This window comes from Papilio machaon, chromosome 15 (assembly GCF_912999745.1).
Source record: "Papilio machaon chromosome 15, ilPapMach1.1, whole genome shotgun sequence".
In the NCBI taxonomy this organism is placed as follows: domain Eukaryota; kingdom Metazoa; phylum Arthropoda; class Insecta; order Lepidoptera; family Papilionidae; genus Papilio; species Papilio machaon.
The window spans coordinates 3,381,039-3,399,014 of NC_060000.1; the positions used below are offsets into that span (position 1 = coordinate 3,381,039).

The 17,976-nt window shown below is 32.0% G+C and overlaps 1 protein-coding gene across 1 annotated transcript in view; it reads left to right on the top strand.

Annotated features, from left to right (window-relative positions):
• Positions 1-17,976, top strand: part of LOC106720971 (transcription factor hamlet) — a 68,671-nt gene that overhangs the window by 14,451 nt on the left and 36,244 nt on the right. Inside the window, exon 2 of the mRNA XM_014515779.2 lies at positions 11,911-11,983. The gene's annotated coding sequence lies outside the window, so the exon portion shown is untranslated. The remainder of the gene's footprint in view (positions 1-11,910; positions 11,984-17,976) is intronic.

Sequence of the window (17,976 nt, forward strand, 5' to 3'; positions counted from 1 at the left end):
TTCGATTCGGTACTCAGTCGTACGTATCGATCGCGTCTTCGATTGTGTCAATTTTGACAAGTAACGCTTAAAAGGAACGAGGTTGTTTCATTACGAATTAAATCTTCGTTGGTATGTTTCGTTCATTACCGTGTACAATACCAGCTGTGAGTATTTCAATTTGTCGGTGTCCAGATGACGAGTCTTAATTATAAATGAGATCAGCAAAATCTTGAAAGACCTCGGAGACAGTTGAGGAAATATGTCATCAATTTTAATTGGTTTTTGTAAAGCGGTGCGTTCTTCGAGAGCAATCTTTCGATCGAGTGAGCGGAAAGCAAGGTTACTGGGAGCGGTAAAGGGATAGTCGGATTAACTGAAAGACTTGATGAGTCATAGACATCGATCTGAGGTATTGTTCAGCTTTGATACTGACGCCTTGGGGCTTGCAAGACGCTCGCTAATTATTGCTTTATATGATGTTAGCCAACGGTCTAAGGCGCGGGTGCCGCGACGTAATGTCGGCACTGGGAGCCGCTTGCGGACAGACATCTGCTACCCGATATCTGATCGTAACGTTTCGTAATTCTGAGCTCCGCAAGGCACGCATCTCGACCGATCAAAAATTCTTTGTGCGGGTGGCCTTGTTGTAATCGATTTCTTTATTATCTGACTCACCGATAAATCAATGACTCTAAAAATTTCATTAGATAAAAGAAACTTCACGACGGCCAATTTGATTGCAATGTTTTTAAAATCATTTTACATTCACTTACAAAAAATAAAATAAAAACAAGATTTAAATAAAAAATAATAAACAATGTCGCTGTTAAGATTTGACAGAACTAAAGTAATGAAGAAACATTTGTAATAAAAAGCCGCATTAATACAAGATACGAGATAGTTCATTTATCAAATATAGATAACAAGGTTCGCAAAACAATAAGATAGTGTAGTATGGCTACGATTTGTTGATCGTTTGGATGCCTCGCAGACGTTTAAATCATCAATCTTACGACATGAGTACGCCGACTTGTCGTCAGCAACGGAACATCAATTATCATCCTTGTTACATTTAAATCTATGTATATATTCGGCGACACGGGAACAAAGAACTTGAGGTTGATGATTCAGATTTACTATATAAATGTTTAACTGATGATTTTGGATCCAATAGTAGACTTTATTAATAAAACAATTAATGTAACTCAAAGGAACCAATTTAAATTTTTACTATTATGCAATAGTCTTACTGTCAAGTTTTCTGTCTTCGTAGAAAGAGTGTCAGTATTTATTACATGCTGTCTTTCATTTATATCTACGGCTGATATTACAGTAGTTGCAAAAAATGTTACAATTATTTTAGTATTTCTACAACTTAAAAAGGATTTCCCATCAATACAACATTTCTATTGGACTTAAGTACTTTAAAAGGCGTGTCAGTGAAAAGCGGACTGGCTTATGTACGTGTTTTTGTTTTAATAATAGCGTATAGAGAGGTACCATAATAGGCCGTGACTGTTCAACTTTCTTATATTATAGAGTTGTGGCTACATCTGAAAATGATCTATATATTTATTGGGTCGTTTAAAAAACTAACTTTCTATATGATCTGATTAAAGACTAATAGATTATTACTTCTTTCCTTTATCAAAACATATATTACAAATCCGTGTAAGTTGCAAAAAAAATAAAATCATTAATTACGAAAAATAATATTAAGAAATACTTTGCGAACCTTCGATTATTACATTTTTTAAGCAAAGCAATTAGCCGCAAGAAAGATCAAAGTAACCTATAATAAAAACCACGAAAGCAACGAACTACAAACTAATGGGAATCTTTATCGCATTGTTAATCTAACTAAAGTTATATTTATGATGAAATCTAACCACATACGTAACGTAGTCAGTGAACTCGTTAATTTTTAAAGGATTGTCGAAATCGTCCGCATACGACCACCCGGGCGCCATTTCTTACCTCCGACGTATCCAGTTACCATCGCCATTTTCTAGTAATTGACTTTTTGCTCACATTTTAGATATTAGTATCGAACGATAAAACATATAAGGTCCTTCGTATACAAGAGCTCGGTGACCTCCCAATCCGGTAATAATAACGAAGTAACAGCCCGAGCCGAGGCTCCTGAGGGAAGCCTTCGAGCCTAGTTACTCTTAAACGAGGTTTAGGCTAAGCGCCATCTGCGCCCGGCCACCTCAAGCCCGGTGAAACTTTAAATGCCTCTTCAAGGCAAACAGTGACTACTCAGTCACAAAAAAAAATCGATACCTGGCGATTTTAGTCGCTAAGCGACTTATGCAATACAATGTTATAGAAGTTCGCACGCAGCGCGCATCACTGACATTTTGTTCTTTTGTCGCCAAAACCAGTCGCTCGCAATCTGTTTATCAAGATCGCCGTGAGAATAAACACTGGAGTTTTCAAGGTGGCCGAGCAAATCCGGGCGCTGTATTAGTACTGACCGAATAGACGACTCGCGTGGACGATTCAACTTTGTGTACGGAGCGCACGCAAATGCAAGATTTAAGTTACCTTGTGTACCAAGGAGACAAATTTAGATTATTATAATTAATGTTTTAAAATTAGTGATAATAAATAATGGTACCGCAAGAGTCACTTAAATTTACCAGCAAGCAATTTTGAGTGGACAACTAAAGTTTTATAAAATTATTTTAGTTAAAGGCATTGCCCGCAGCTGCTTGCTAGTATTGTTATTATACGCTAAAGAAGATTAAAATAAATAAATTAAAAAACGTCTCAATTTGTCGAAGTCGTTCTTCTTAATAATAAATTCAATCATATTAAGGTCCGGCTGACACAAATGTGTCGCATTTTGTCGCATCGATCTCGCAGATTGTATGAAGGTCAATGTACCTCCAAATTAATTCTCACGAATCACGCAATTAAGATGCTTACGACAGTGATGAGACCAGTTATTATTCTAATTATATAAAATTGTTATTCAAATTTCAACTTTAACTACATGTATTTATAATTGATATTTCAGTTGACATGATACTAATACTGCGAGGATTTACTATAAATTATCTCAATTTGATCGGATCAGCTGTCACTTCTGTCGAGAACTTAAGTAGTGTGATCTTGAATGTCGCCAGATACGTCGTCTGGTCATTGAATTGTTCACGGGAATAAGATGCCTTTACAGTTATTTTAATAACTAAAGTTATGTAATTTCCAATGTATCCCAATATTGCTTTGATGTACAGTCGAACCAGGATAAGCGAGAACTGGTTATCCTGGAGAATTTTCTAAAAGCGAGAGTCAACATCCAGTCCTGACGGACGTAACTAGATGGCGCTACTTTACTGCAAATGGATGTGAAAAATTATTTTTATTGCATAATAAAAATTGTTTTGTAAATATTTTTTACTTTAAATATCACTATCATAGTAAAACGATACTTAAATATTAAACTCAAAGTTAATTCCACTTTACCAACATCAGGAACAGCTCTTTAAAGTCATCGTAAAAATAAAGTTTATAAAATAACATTTTGTGTCAAAACATAACATTTATTTCAATGGTAATACAGATAGATAGCAGAAGGTACAGTCTTAAATAAAGATAATGTTAAAACAGACGTTAAATACTATTAGCTTATGGATATGGATATATTAATATCGTATATAGAAGTCATGCTATTCATCGGAGATTTACTGCAAATGTAACAATAATACGTTTAACACTTACGATATAAAATTTTATTACTTGCGCAATATTTCCAGTAAGCATATTACCACCCACGAGCATTACAATATGTTTATGTGTTTGTCCTTTATTATCTCGGAATTTACTTTAATGTTCAATAAGTTTTCAGTAGTGAACGTAACAAAATGTCAATTTGAATGACCTGAGCTTGAATCTCAACGGATAAATATTAACTGAATACGAGGAGCTAAGGGTCAAGAAAAAATACAAATATAAAAGGCTTGTTATGTACATAATTAGCACGCACAAAGGAAGTAAACCCGTCGCTGTATTAACACTCAATCCCAATTATAAATTATCAATTACAATTCTGCTAAATTTAATAAAGCATACGTAAATCGATAAGAAAAATTTAATTTTGTATTTGTATTACAAAACAATGAGGTTTCCGTAATGTAATGTTATTATAAAATAAGTGACGTGAAACAAATATTTATTAAGGTGGAAAAAATAACCACGATCATATCACGGCTAAGGAAAAACAGGCGAATAATGAGTGAACAATTTTGATGAGCCCTTTACTAAAGTGAAGTTTGCGAAGACCGCGATATTTTTCGCGCTTAATTGGCCTCCCAAATGACCGGAGCCTTAATTTAAAACGAGGCGGCACATCAAAGTGCCGGCTTAATTTATTGTGCGGTCTCTACCTCACTACAGACCAGATTAGACTTGACGTCTGGGCTTTATTTTCATTACTTAAATGACATTACGAATTAGTTCAATGACATTCCTCACCTAATATTTTAAAAAATTGAAACTCGGGAGAATTTGAAATCTCGTTGTTGAATTTGAGTTGTCGTAAAAATTAAGCCAAAACATAAATCCCTGTGCGCCGACCCAGGTAAGTGGGATAAGGCCAAAGATATGATGAATTCGCTACATTTTTTATCATAGACCTCATGTTAATGAAAATAAGTGTAAAAGAGAGATTCATTATTAATCTCGTATCATTCAACTCTAAAATAGCGTAAAATTTTGATCAAATATCGCTCAAATCGTTACTGGTTATAAGACCTCTTGGTACATTCGATGAGGAAAGTTGTTTAAAAATGATAGTCGACTAATGCAGTCGGTATGTAGAGGTACATCTGGTTTCAACATTCGGCCCCATCTGACGGCACGCTAATATCTCATTCACGCATGCGTCACTCTCGTTACAATCTTCTATATCAGTTTTCAATCACGCTTGATCTCGATGACCCTAGATTTCGGCTACCGTAAGCACGATTCTTTAATTCATCTTAATTAAATTTATATTTTATGCTACCGATTTAAAGTTGGAATTCGAATCTCATTTATAAAAAAAAATCGGCACACCTTTGAAGCTTCTCATGTTAACAATCAGAGATTAGTATGTTAAACAGCCGTGTCCAGTTGGTAAAATTAGTATTTTATTATTCATAAAACAAATAGCTATTAAAAATTTTTGATTGCGGTTAAATCATGTTAAATTAAATATTATTTAATTTATTAACATGTTCTTAATGAGCGCAGAATTTTAATTATAAACTAGTTTTAGAGATGTTACGATGTTTCTCACATTAATTTTATTACGTTTGGATGGGGTCGTCGTATTTTTCTCGTATTTCCTATGGAGATGTACATTTTGCAACGGAACGGTGCCGGTGCTTCGCCAATAAGTAAATGAATGGTGAATATGGAGCAACATCCTGCGCTCGTAGGAAGTGAGACCTGTTTGTGAGTAATGCGGAGAGGTGCCGGCCGATGCGTGCACGCTTTAAATTGTACAAAATGATGGTGTAAAGTGCAAGGACGACTTTAATGCACTCCTGCACTTAAGTGCCTCCTGAGGTCAATATTTTACCTTTAAACTGACTCTAAATACTATTTTTTATTCCAATTTCATATTAAGATAACAAAAGGACATGACTAGTATATTTAAACATGTATGCATAAGTAGTTACATGATAATTTAAATAAGCCATTATAGCATAATAATAACTAGATAACACACTTCAGAATGAAAGGACAACACATAAAAACCGTATAGCACAACCATCGATATGAAAGCAATAAATACCTAAAGTTGAGATAGAACCAAAAACACAAAATTATTATTTGCATTGAATGTCAATATAATAATAATTATAGAACAAATTGATCCTTAATTAATTAGACGTAAATCAAAGAAATATCAGTAATTAAACTTCGTATAAATCAATTCTGTATCGATCGATTTATTTTTTTCTTAATTTATGCACAATTCAATAGAAAACAAAGACATCACTATACAAGTAACTATGTTTCGCTAAACATGTGCCATCATGGAATCCACATGGATACTTTATGATAAATAAATCACTAATAGCAACAAATTATTCATGCGCATAATAAAGAGGCAAGGATCGTGAGTAGGACCCATGCATTTCTTAAACAGTTATCGTATTTATAATATTTTAGATTTCCTGGTTTAATATCGCGATTGATTTTTCCTTTTCGGGTTAAGGTGTTGAAACAAATATAAAATGTTCCCAGTATTATGATCAAGACCAAAATTAAGAAAACATAATGAAGCTAATTCAAGAATATATGGATGTTCGATAACATGACAAATAAAAAATGTATAATAAAATCGCGAAAGTCTAGTATATATAGGTATATATATTTTACTAGCAATTGACTTCGTCCGCGTAGCTCTTTAATGCACTTATACTCGTATTTTATTAATTGCTAAAAAATTTAATAAATTGCAATTATCAACCACCATTCTTCAGACTTCAGATATAGACTCTAAGGACCGGTAAAACTGTTTGACAATTTTTCATAAAGTAAACTGTACGTGTCCTTTCTTCATCAATACTAAACCATCGTGAACAATAATAATGACTCATAGTAATCGAAATATTTGCACATTTCACAGATTCTTTTCACAAAAAAAAGAATGAAGGTTAAACACATTCTTTTGTTCCCGTCAACATACAAAGCGCAGAATATCATGCTTTTATTGTGATGTTAATAATTTTTGTATGAAATGGGGTCAACAGTTAACCCTTTGAACGCGTACAGTGTATGCAAAGATCTCAGGAATTACTTCGACCGAGTCACGTTATATGATGCCCATTAAATTTGTCACACGGGCAACGAGAACAAAAATTACACCGGACAGACGACGAACTACTTTTTTACATCGTCGCTTAATGCTACTGTATAATAATCACGTATTTACGTACCAGCTGGTACCCGCAAATGTCAACTTCGTACTGTTCTTTTTTCTGTGGCACAAAAAAGACTATTATAATTCTTCAAGATTATGCAAGCATGATTTGTTAAAATACGTCATAATTTTAACAACAAAATTTACATAGAATTTCTCGCTAGCCTTGCTGTTATTGCTGCGTTATTTAACGAAGATCTAGATATAAATTAAAAGCGATTCAGTCTTAAAAATGGTACATTTAAAATGAAAAATGTTGTTGACACCAGTAACGACGTTCACAAGACGCATTTTAACACTTCCTTATGCCCAACGCATACGGAAAAGCGTTTTAATTGGTCTGACTAATGCAGTTTCCATGAAATGTGACGTGCGGGACTTTTTCTGACGAATTAAGCCGCATTCGCACCAGCGCTTTTTTTTACGCCGCGTTAAAATTCGACGGTAGAGACTTTCAAGCGATGTATATTTAAAATCACTCGTCTTTCAATCGCCCAGTGCTCAAAATTCAATACCAAAAAAGTAATAATCATAAAATTGACATTCATAGGACTCGATTATTTAAATATTTTCACGGTAATAATACGTCAAGGCGTATTATACTTTCTCTAAGTAAATTATTGTATCACTGCTCTTATTAAATCTGTATTAGTCTGTTTTGTTTGTTATTAATGTCAAAGCAGACTGGTAGAATAGAGTTTTTATTGAATAACCTGTTTTTTCCCACACCAGTTACATTTATTTCTGTACCTCATTCTCATACATAATCATACACATGCAAATAGCCACAATTTATACTGTAATTATTTAAACTCGAACTCGTAACAATATGAATTTTACAGTGTTCTTATTTTTAAAGATTTTTCATCGTCAATTATGTCAAAATAATTACGAAATTCTTGGTGTGACTTACGGCCGATAGGAGTGCTACACAAATTTCATTAATATTCGTACTAGGTCAATTGTTAATAATAATATTCGTCCGTAATAAGCAGGGCCGGCGTTAGGATAGTATGAAATTGGGCGACTGACCAGAGCGCTCCACAGGTCTGCGAATTCCACAGTCTCACGTAACCCTGCCTGGGGAAAGGAGGCAAAGTTATACTAAAAATAGAGGACACCGTAGAAATCTTGCCATCGTTAGAAGCTAGGAAAAATTCTTAAATTCTATTTTATGCTAAGATAATTTTATTTCTACACTACGATTTCGGCTATTAACAATTTAAAAAATGTTGAGAAATACATGCAGTTACATACTAAGGACTACTTAAAAAGGTTGCCACGTTTGGAAGTTGTTTTAAAAATCATGTAGTTTTCAATTAACACTCATTAGTATTTTCGTGCGATACATCAATCAAACACATATTTAGTAAAAAGCTGTCAAATACCAAACTACCTAACAAGTCCAGTGAAGTAGGCAAAGGCTCGCGCGTTTACCATGTTTACACAAATTAATGTATTTATTAGTATATACGAATACTTAACTATTATAAGGGTGACTCGTGAATAAGTATGAATTTAATTATACAATAGAAAAAAACCTGTTCTTTGCAATACAAGATCAGTTTTTGATTTGGTCAAATTATATATCTTAAATCGAAATGTTTATGCTAATAGGAAAAATTAAGAAGTTTTAAATATAAATTTTTACATTTAAAATGGAATTTAAAACCTTTGGTAAAAGTTTCAAATAGTGAAACAAATAATACATCAGGCGTAGTTATGGCCGGATGGGCGCCGCATTTACAACGAACGAGTTCGAACGAAGGGTCCTTATTCTCAAATTGCAGGCCGTAATATTTTTTATTACATTCGAAAGTGATTTTCGCTTGTTACGTAATGCGTGACATTTATGTTGTTGTAAATAGATGTTGATGTCGAATAAAAAATAAAATCTTATGACTTTAAACAATCAAGCAGAGATGAATATATTTTACAAAAAAAAAAACTTTTAACTTTTATCACTTATCAAATTTCACATATTTTTCACAAGAGCATTATTGTATTATTAATAAAAACCGCAATCGTAAACAAAATAAAGCGCGTTTGGATCGGTATTTGAGGCGGACAAGACGGCAATGACTTAATTATTGTTATTTCGTCTCGACCACTGTACGGAGCGCTGTAATTGCGCCCCCTATCGTCTATAATCTGACCACTATAATATTATGTTTAAACGAGCCACTCGTTTCCAATGGCCTTGCTTACGGATTTTAATATATTACTTAATTTTGCGAACATGTTTTCATCAAGATTAAATTTCAGTATATCAATAATTTTTTCCACTTGATTTACTCTGTAGGATTCTGTTAAACGGCTGCAAAGTTTTTAGTAGTAAGTACTTACGTAGATCGCTTATAGCGATAAGGCTGCCCTTGCTATGTAAATTAGTTTTAAGTAATTTTTCTGTATAATTTATAATAGCAATAAGACTTAATTAATAAATAATAAATAAATCAAAGTCACCCTCAATTTAATAAAGTCAAAGTAATCGTTACTATGGGTCTTATAAACAAACATGATAAGAACTAAAAAATATGTGGTAAATGTGAAATGGTCTGGCCATTAGGGTCCGTTCAGACAGATTATTTTTCGCAAATAAAATTAACCTTTTAAAACATTGAAACAAGGTATAATTTTACTTAGCACGTATTTTTATCAAGAGGAAGCGCGAAAAAGAGGTGACTGGTAAAATTAAACCTTGCTTCAGTAATAGAAAACTCAATTTTTTTGCGAGACAAATCTGCTCTGGTCTGTATGACCTTTAGTCACATCGAAACCTCTAAGTACGTATTTTTATGGTTTTAAATTTGAAATAAACCTCATATTAGTTCAATGAAATATAACGAGTGACTGATTTGATCGACTCCAAGTGTTTAATGGAATCAAACTATATTTAGACGAGAGTAATCATAGCGGCCAGTTATCAGTGAAAGTTTTATCGAGACCGGTTAATGAGACCGCATGTAGAACCAGATTAAACATATAGGCATTTTCCTTCTTGAAGCAAATAAATTGATACAACTTTTTTCGCATGTACTTTTAATACAAAGTAAAAAAAATGTTTTTTAATGAACTAAAGACGGATATACCAAATGTTGTTCAAGTCTAGAAGTCGACGAATATATATCGCATCTCTAACTTGATAATAACACATGTGAGTTTTTATCACACTACCTCAGTGTAAAAGCGCCTGTCTTAAGTATGCGTCACTGGAGTAATCTGAATCACTGACATAGGAAACGCTTCATGTTAAAGAAATATGCCTTAAGTTTTTTTATTTATAGCTTCTAATTTTATTTACTGCCATCTATTTTAAATATGAGAAATTTACGTAAAGACAAATTAAGTGATTATATAACGTCTGCAGCAATTAGTCTAAGCATTTAATATCTACTTAATTTATTAATTCAAAAGCTTCCTCAGAAGCGTTATATAATGTGGGTACTTCGATATTCTTTACAATAGTTATTAATGCTTTATATTGTATCAATTGTCTTGATGCATACTGCAACCTTAACCTATATCAAGGTGTTACACAATGTCACATCAATCTCCAGCGGCTAACAATCAAGGAGGCTCCCATAGTTTCGTATTGGAATCATCGCCTATTGTCCGCGATATGTAACGCTTCATACACACGGTCATAAAGATTGAAGAGCGCAAATTCATAAAAAAAAAATTCAAACAATTTTGTAAAATATAATATTTTAATGACTAAGTTCCCTATTTACTTTCATATCACCGAAATCTGTAAAATCAAAGAAAAAATAAAAAAGAAGGTTTAAAATAGTCATTATGTAGTAATTTACCCCAAACAACAGTGCGAGTAAACAGAACTCACTTAAGTACTTACTTAAGAACACAGAAATGGGTTTGATATTTGTTGACCCTTTCCAATAATTCTTTAAGACTTTGTTTTAGACTGTCTTACCAATAAAATACATTTTGACGATGTTATACAAACATACTTTCAGTATATAACCGTATAATCTTGTATAATACGTTATAATGGATATTTTTTTCAATAACCAGACGTCTAATCGAGCCAACAAATTGTCCGGACCTTTGTTTCGGAATCCGAGACAGATGCTCATTCACGTACCATGAAAATATCAATCTTGTTAAGCAACGGCAGTATCATCATTTGTTATAAAACACAGACATCACAAGGCACCGAACTAATCTGTACACAACATATATCATTTTTTTAGCAACTTTAGTTTACATCGAATTTCTTAAAGGTCGACCTATGTAATTTTTTTTTTAGTTATTTATTTTACAAAATTTACTATTGTTTTATTGTAATTCAAATATGATTCAAATTTTGTTTAAATAGGTAAAAGGTGTCTCTATTCTTGTTGTTAAAATAATTAAATATCCTATCCATGTATGTTAGTTCGTATTAAAAAGGGTACTTTTTCTTATTACGGTCTCAAGTACTTCATTTAAAAAAATAATAAATATTCTTGTTTCACTAACTTCATTACTAATTACTAGTTTAATAAAAATACTATTACAAAATATAATTTACAAGCCCTTGTCGACATTAATCAATGATTCAATAACGAAGTTAACAATGCGTCTTTGAGCAGCGACAATAGATCGGCAACATTTGGCAACAGTTCAAAGATCACATAATTAATTTCAATGGTCGATATCTAGAAATGTACCCGCACAACTGTCACGATGCGACTTATTTAAGACGATTGTGAAATTTTATTATAAAATAATTGCCCCTTTGAAAATGCGCAACTATCGAAACACAAAAACATTTGGGGACGTCTGGAGCAACTGATTGTGCAACCTCAGATGAAATTAACATCTCGCAACGTTAACTTATTATTTGTTAACAACCGTTATTACGGCTTTCGTCAATCACACAGTTACAAGTCCAAACAAGTCCATTCATACAGATATTTTTATATTCGCCACTTGTGACTTATTTAAGCTCGTTAAAATGTTTCCGAGACCTGTTTAAAATGAATTCTACTCTTTTGTTTCAGCGTACAAAAACCGCCGCCAAACTGTCTACCGCAAATGAGATTATTCCCAATTACCACGACCAAGCGCTAATAGGTAAGTCACTGGTTCATTTTATTATACTTTGTTAAAACATTTTATTAAAAAAAGTACAGTACACAACAAACAGGAATGTCAAAAAAAAATTACGTAATATAAATTTAAATATGAATAATTATTTTTCCCATTTTATTTAAACTAAGGCATAAAGGGCGATGGATATATCTTATAATGGCTACAAAAGCTTATTATAATAAACGTGGTGGGACGACGGGCTCCTACACGGTTTGACCCTGGGGCTGCGATTAGGCGGCTACTACAGCTAAAGCTATCTTAGTTTAATACTATGTCCTCTATACTGAGGCATTAAAATACAACTAGTTCACGATTTTCCACACTAAGAAGTAATTCGAAATTTAAATTAATTTTTGCAATTGTTTTTACATCTCGTTGATCAAAAATTTAGACAAATTAATAGCTTGCGAATATGCATGGTAAGTAATGAATAACAAAGTATACAATGAAAAACTATGTCTCAAGTTGATCATTATTATATATTTCTGCTATATACTATAACTTACATTTATGGTCTATTGAAGAACTTGAAATATATTGCGCTAATTTACCGCGCAGCAAATGACCGTTGCAGTGAAATTTCCTCGGACCCACCGACCATTTTCCACCTTAAATCCATGCAAATTTAAATAATTTATACAGCAATACTTTATATCCATACTTTAAAAGGTATGAAGCTTTCCGAAATTGGATGATGTTGCATACTTTTTAGGAAAACATGGCCAAACCAAACGTCGCCGTTCTAATTCTCGGAAACGGCACTAAATTTCTGTGTATTGGCGGGCGTTTTAAATGAAGCGATGACGTTCCTACATAAGTTCGACCAGCGGTAAATGGTCGATCTTACTTGGAGATTAAATCTTCTTAATTCAGAAGCAAAGATAAGTAAAATAAGAGCGCTAGATAAAAAGTTAAACGGTGATTGCTACACCTTAATAAGATGACTAGTAGCACTTATATATATTACAGAAATTGAGACGCTTTATAATTTATAGTTTTAGAGTGTAAACGTGGAAGGAAAAACTTCGCCTATATCTCTATTCTGTAGTAATATTCAGGTTTGTTTTCCTTATCCCGATATTAATTGTAATAAAAAACACACATATATAATACACTATGTGTAATATAATAGTATAGTATAAAAAATGTAAAATAATTTTGGACAATTCACAAAAACCTCATCACATTAATCTCAAAATAATACATATATGAACACGCGTCACGTAATCAACATCAGTCACGCGAACTGTGAGTCAAATTACGATGGTAATGCCATCTGGGTACAAAGAGATACTCCATATAATTTTTACGACATTTGAAATAATCGTTAAAAAATGTAAACGTTTATAACATAATAAAAAAAGTTTTTAAACTTATGAAATAATTGAATACTGTTATAATAAGCGGATATTAGTATCTGTTTCATTTTTATTTATTTGCAGCAATTAATTCGTGTTATTTACGTTAACAACGCTCCTTTTTACTGCCACTGCGACATCGGTTTATGCACGTAATTCACAATATTGTAGATTTCACAAAGGTATGAATTAAATTTTACTGTGCCCTAAAAAATTTTATGAACTCTTTCTCAACGTATGGCAATACTCAAGTTACGATTTTCAAGAACAATAAATACAACGATCCTTCTTTAATTAATTTGTCATATTAATATTTTTGTACTTTCTCATTTATTATTTAAAAATTCTCCTGTATGTAACAATAACATTGTAAGTGGTTTTGTATAGTAAGAGATAGTTATACCATTTATAAACTCCGAATTAAAAGAAATATACTAATTGAATTGTATGACATCGTAAGTGTTGAATTGTGTACATTCAATGTTGTTGAAACGATAATTGTAAAATTAAATAGATTAAGACATCATACGAAGACAAATTCACTTGAACAAATCTAAGTCCACATTTTCCCTTGAACAATTCCAAGTCCATGTGTTCACTGAAAATACAGGTATCAATAAAAAATAATATTTACAAAATATTTATATCTACTTAAATTCATTCACAATAAAGGAAACCTAATTTATAACATGCTATAAAGAATTAAGTTCACTGAAAAAATTACTATGGTGATGATAAAAAATTAAAAAATGCTATCAATAGCACATAGCTTTGAAACTATCATTTACTAAAAACCGATCCCATGAAGTTGTTAACGTCTAATTAAAAATTATTTATTTTAAATTACATCGTATCTATTAAACCAATAATAAGCACTCATAAAATTATCATGATTCAATTTTTAATCAACTTTATTGAAAATCACTACATCAAGGTTAACGAAAAAAATGCCTCACGATGGACGTAATCATCTTTATACCCATAATTTTGGTAACTATATAATTACAAAATAATTAGATTGACGTAGTACGTAGTGTACTTGTTTTCTGACGACCGACAATCATTTGTTTATTTGTCTCAATTATTACATTATTTTAACAATACACCGCAGTGTATTATTATCGAAACCTATATTAAAAAGGGCATTGAACTTTGCCCTTTCTAAGTTTATTAAGATACTATTCCTTTTAGAATTACTGTTTTGTCTTTTATTGGACCACATTATGAAATAATTTCTAATAAGTCTTACTTATAAGCCTTCGGGTAGTTGAAGGTTTGTATCGTTGCGGCAGGGGCAATACTGCGCCATATTGTCTTCAAATTTATCTGATATTTATATTCAGATGATTATCTATCTATCTATCTACGTATGAACTGGTTTCAATATTACGTTAAACACTTTAGTTAGTATTAACTTAATCGTGTAACTTAGATGTAATGTATTATTTTCTGATGCTACATAATATTACCTCGTCGTTTGCATTGAACGCTTGACAGTGAAATCGTTGGAGGTTTCACTTTGTACGATCGTCTCAATGAAACGTTTTACTGTAAACTATAATTTACATCTATCAACATTTCTCTTTTTGATAAATTAATAAACGGTAGCGAAATAAACAGTAGTTGTGTTATTTAACAGTCAACAGCTAAGACAATTTCGTTTTTTTTAATGTAGATACTGTTTATTGTTCGGTAGCCATTACTTTTATTAACAGGTATTAATAAACGAGATCGGTAATTATATTTTACTTGCTTTACCTATTATAAATACATAGTTAAGTCTTCATGGGATTTATATTCCAGTTTTTTTACTAATTCAATAATATACGAGTATAACCTTCTCTATACCCATCAAACGGTACCCTTTCATATGTACCTATATTCCTCATACAATAAAATCGCCATATTCTAGAAAATGCTTAAAAATGATATTTTTATAATACAAGAAATAAACATATTTTGGCATAAAATTCCCTTTTACTTGATAAACGTGTAAAGTATCCGAGGTGTAGACAGGACGAGCGGTGTTATCAGACAGTATAGTGAATCACTAGCCCACTTTCTTAGCGTTGCGGCCCGATGTCGATATATCGAAAGCAACGGATCTAAGGTATTTGCGGTTTCCTACAATTGAATACCGCGCGGTTTGCCACGGCTCCTACCATAAAATCCGCTCTTTTCAATTTCTCTATTAAAATGTTAAAGAGAAAATTGCTATGGTATTTTGTGCAAAGTGTAAAGAAATTGTAGGTTGTTTCAAATTTTTAGATAATTTTTGTGTTATATGTGCAATATTAAAACGTTCTTAGGTAAAAGCTATTAATAAGATTACAAAATATCAAAAAAGGACCTAAATGTGTTTTTACGTACGTTCAAAAATGAAAGGTTTTAATAACATTGTCAGTCTGAAAAAAATTTAGCCTAGTGTTCTCGAATTGTTACTATGAATATAAGTCATGTGAGATTCGAGTGTGTTATTGATTCGTAGTAGCACCATCCTTGATCTCGGGCAAACCGCATATCTTATATGTGTACTTTCATCATACTATTAGCGAATACCTCAATGCACTTGTAATTTCATACGCTTACATTACAAAGAACCGTTTGTTATGAAAATGTTTTGAATTAAAATATTTGATATAATCATTTTCAGAATACAACTAGCTGTCGCCCGCGACTCCGTCCGCGAGCAGTTAAAAAAAAACTTAATAGGGGTATGAAAAATAGATGTTGGTCGATTCTCAGACCTACTGAATATGCTCACAAAATTTCATGAGAATCGGTCAAGCCGTTTCGGAGGAGTATATTTCCAGTTGATATTATGACGTCATCATAATTGTTATCAGTTCAAGGATCGATATAAACGTAGTATCTTCCACAATTCACAGTCTTTTACTTTTTAAAGTTAAATATGTACACATAGGCAAGTATTTTTTAACTTAACTACTTAGATGATGTGGTAATTTACAGTGCATAAAGAATCTTCACCAAATATAAAGTTCACTAAACTTATTCAAATCAAATGAACATAAATGTATTACATAACTAAAATGAACAGTCCTTGTTAGAAAACATAAACTATAGGAGCTAATTTGATTGCATAAAGCAAGCAAAAAACATACATTTTTTATTTATTGCTCACAGACTCATGATTGGATTCATAAACACCTCATAAAACGGCGTAAAGACGGTATAAAATGTAGGCTAAATATTTAGAAACGAGTCATAAAATATCTACATATATATTCGAGCGTCTTGATTAGGATATTTTCAATAAAACTGGCAATGATACAGTTAAAAGTGGCTACCGCGTTATTAAACAAGTTTATAATGCTCTCAGCGCGCGCCGATCGCAGCGTCGTTACGTTAACCATCTTATGATCCGCTTTTATCTATCTTATTTGAAATTACACTTATTTATTTACACTTTTAGTATGTTAATAATTTGCATTACGTTATTGCACTCATGTATATATGTACTTAATTATGTAAGACAAAAAATAAAAAGTAACTTGACGCATTCTTTTATTATTCGAAAGCTACAGTATGTAATATTTTATGCGGAGAACCACAAACTGTGGAGGACCTTTTCTACAGCAGTATACTAATATAAATGTGATGATAACGATGATGGTGAAAATATTTTCAATAAAATATAGAATACAATTAGAATTATTTACATAAGCAACGCAGGGAGAGAACAGCTAGTTTACAAAATCACTGTATTGTTTGAATACATTTACAGTAAATTCATAAAATACAAGTTGATGTACAATCTCTAAAATTTCACTTTGCAAGTGAAGTTATTTGCTTTGAATATAGGCTCGGCCTTCCTCGAAAGGCTTATTTACTGCAGCTAGTGAACATAATGTCTGTATTATAATTGTGTAGACGCTGAACAGTGATTAAGTTCTCGAATATATTTACCAAGTATCCCATTGTACCTAACTTAAACTTAAGTGTTGTTTCTTTTTTTAATACTTCTTAGTCTGTTTATTATAAAGAAATTTATTATCATTATTAGGGATTTTATTTCATTTTTCACTTATAGATTCTTCATATTCGCAACAGTAATGTTAAAACTAAGAGAAGAGATTTGACAGCATATATTTAGTATTAAGATATTAATAACTAACAGATTTATTGATCATTTGCGTGGTCATGAAACAAATGAGGTTCTCTGCTGGGTGCAGTATCTTTCTAATACCACCAAAAATACATTGTAGTACAGGATAGATATGATACAGTAGAGGACTTTTATTGTGAAATTTAATTTGACGCTAACCCTGCAATTAGGTAAAAAATATGTCATATCAATATACGTGCTAAATTATCGGTGTTACGGTGACAATTTGTTGTACGACATTCAAACCTAAGTGGGTATTGAATTTAATTCCTTGTGAACGTATTTCGCGAGTCTATCCATCTTAAATCATAGATTTCTAAAGCAGAATTTATTGAATTGATCCGTTATTTAGTGCATCTCAAGAGTTGTTTTGAAATTTCCCTGTTATTATCTTATGCATAGTTAACAAGTAGATTATAAAGCAAGAGTTAGTCAATTCTGTGAGATATTTATGATCTGAAAGTGCTTTTATGCGATAATATAAACTCAGC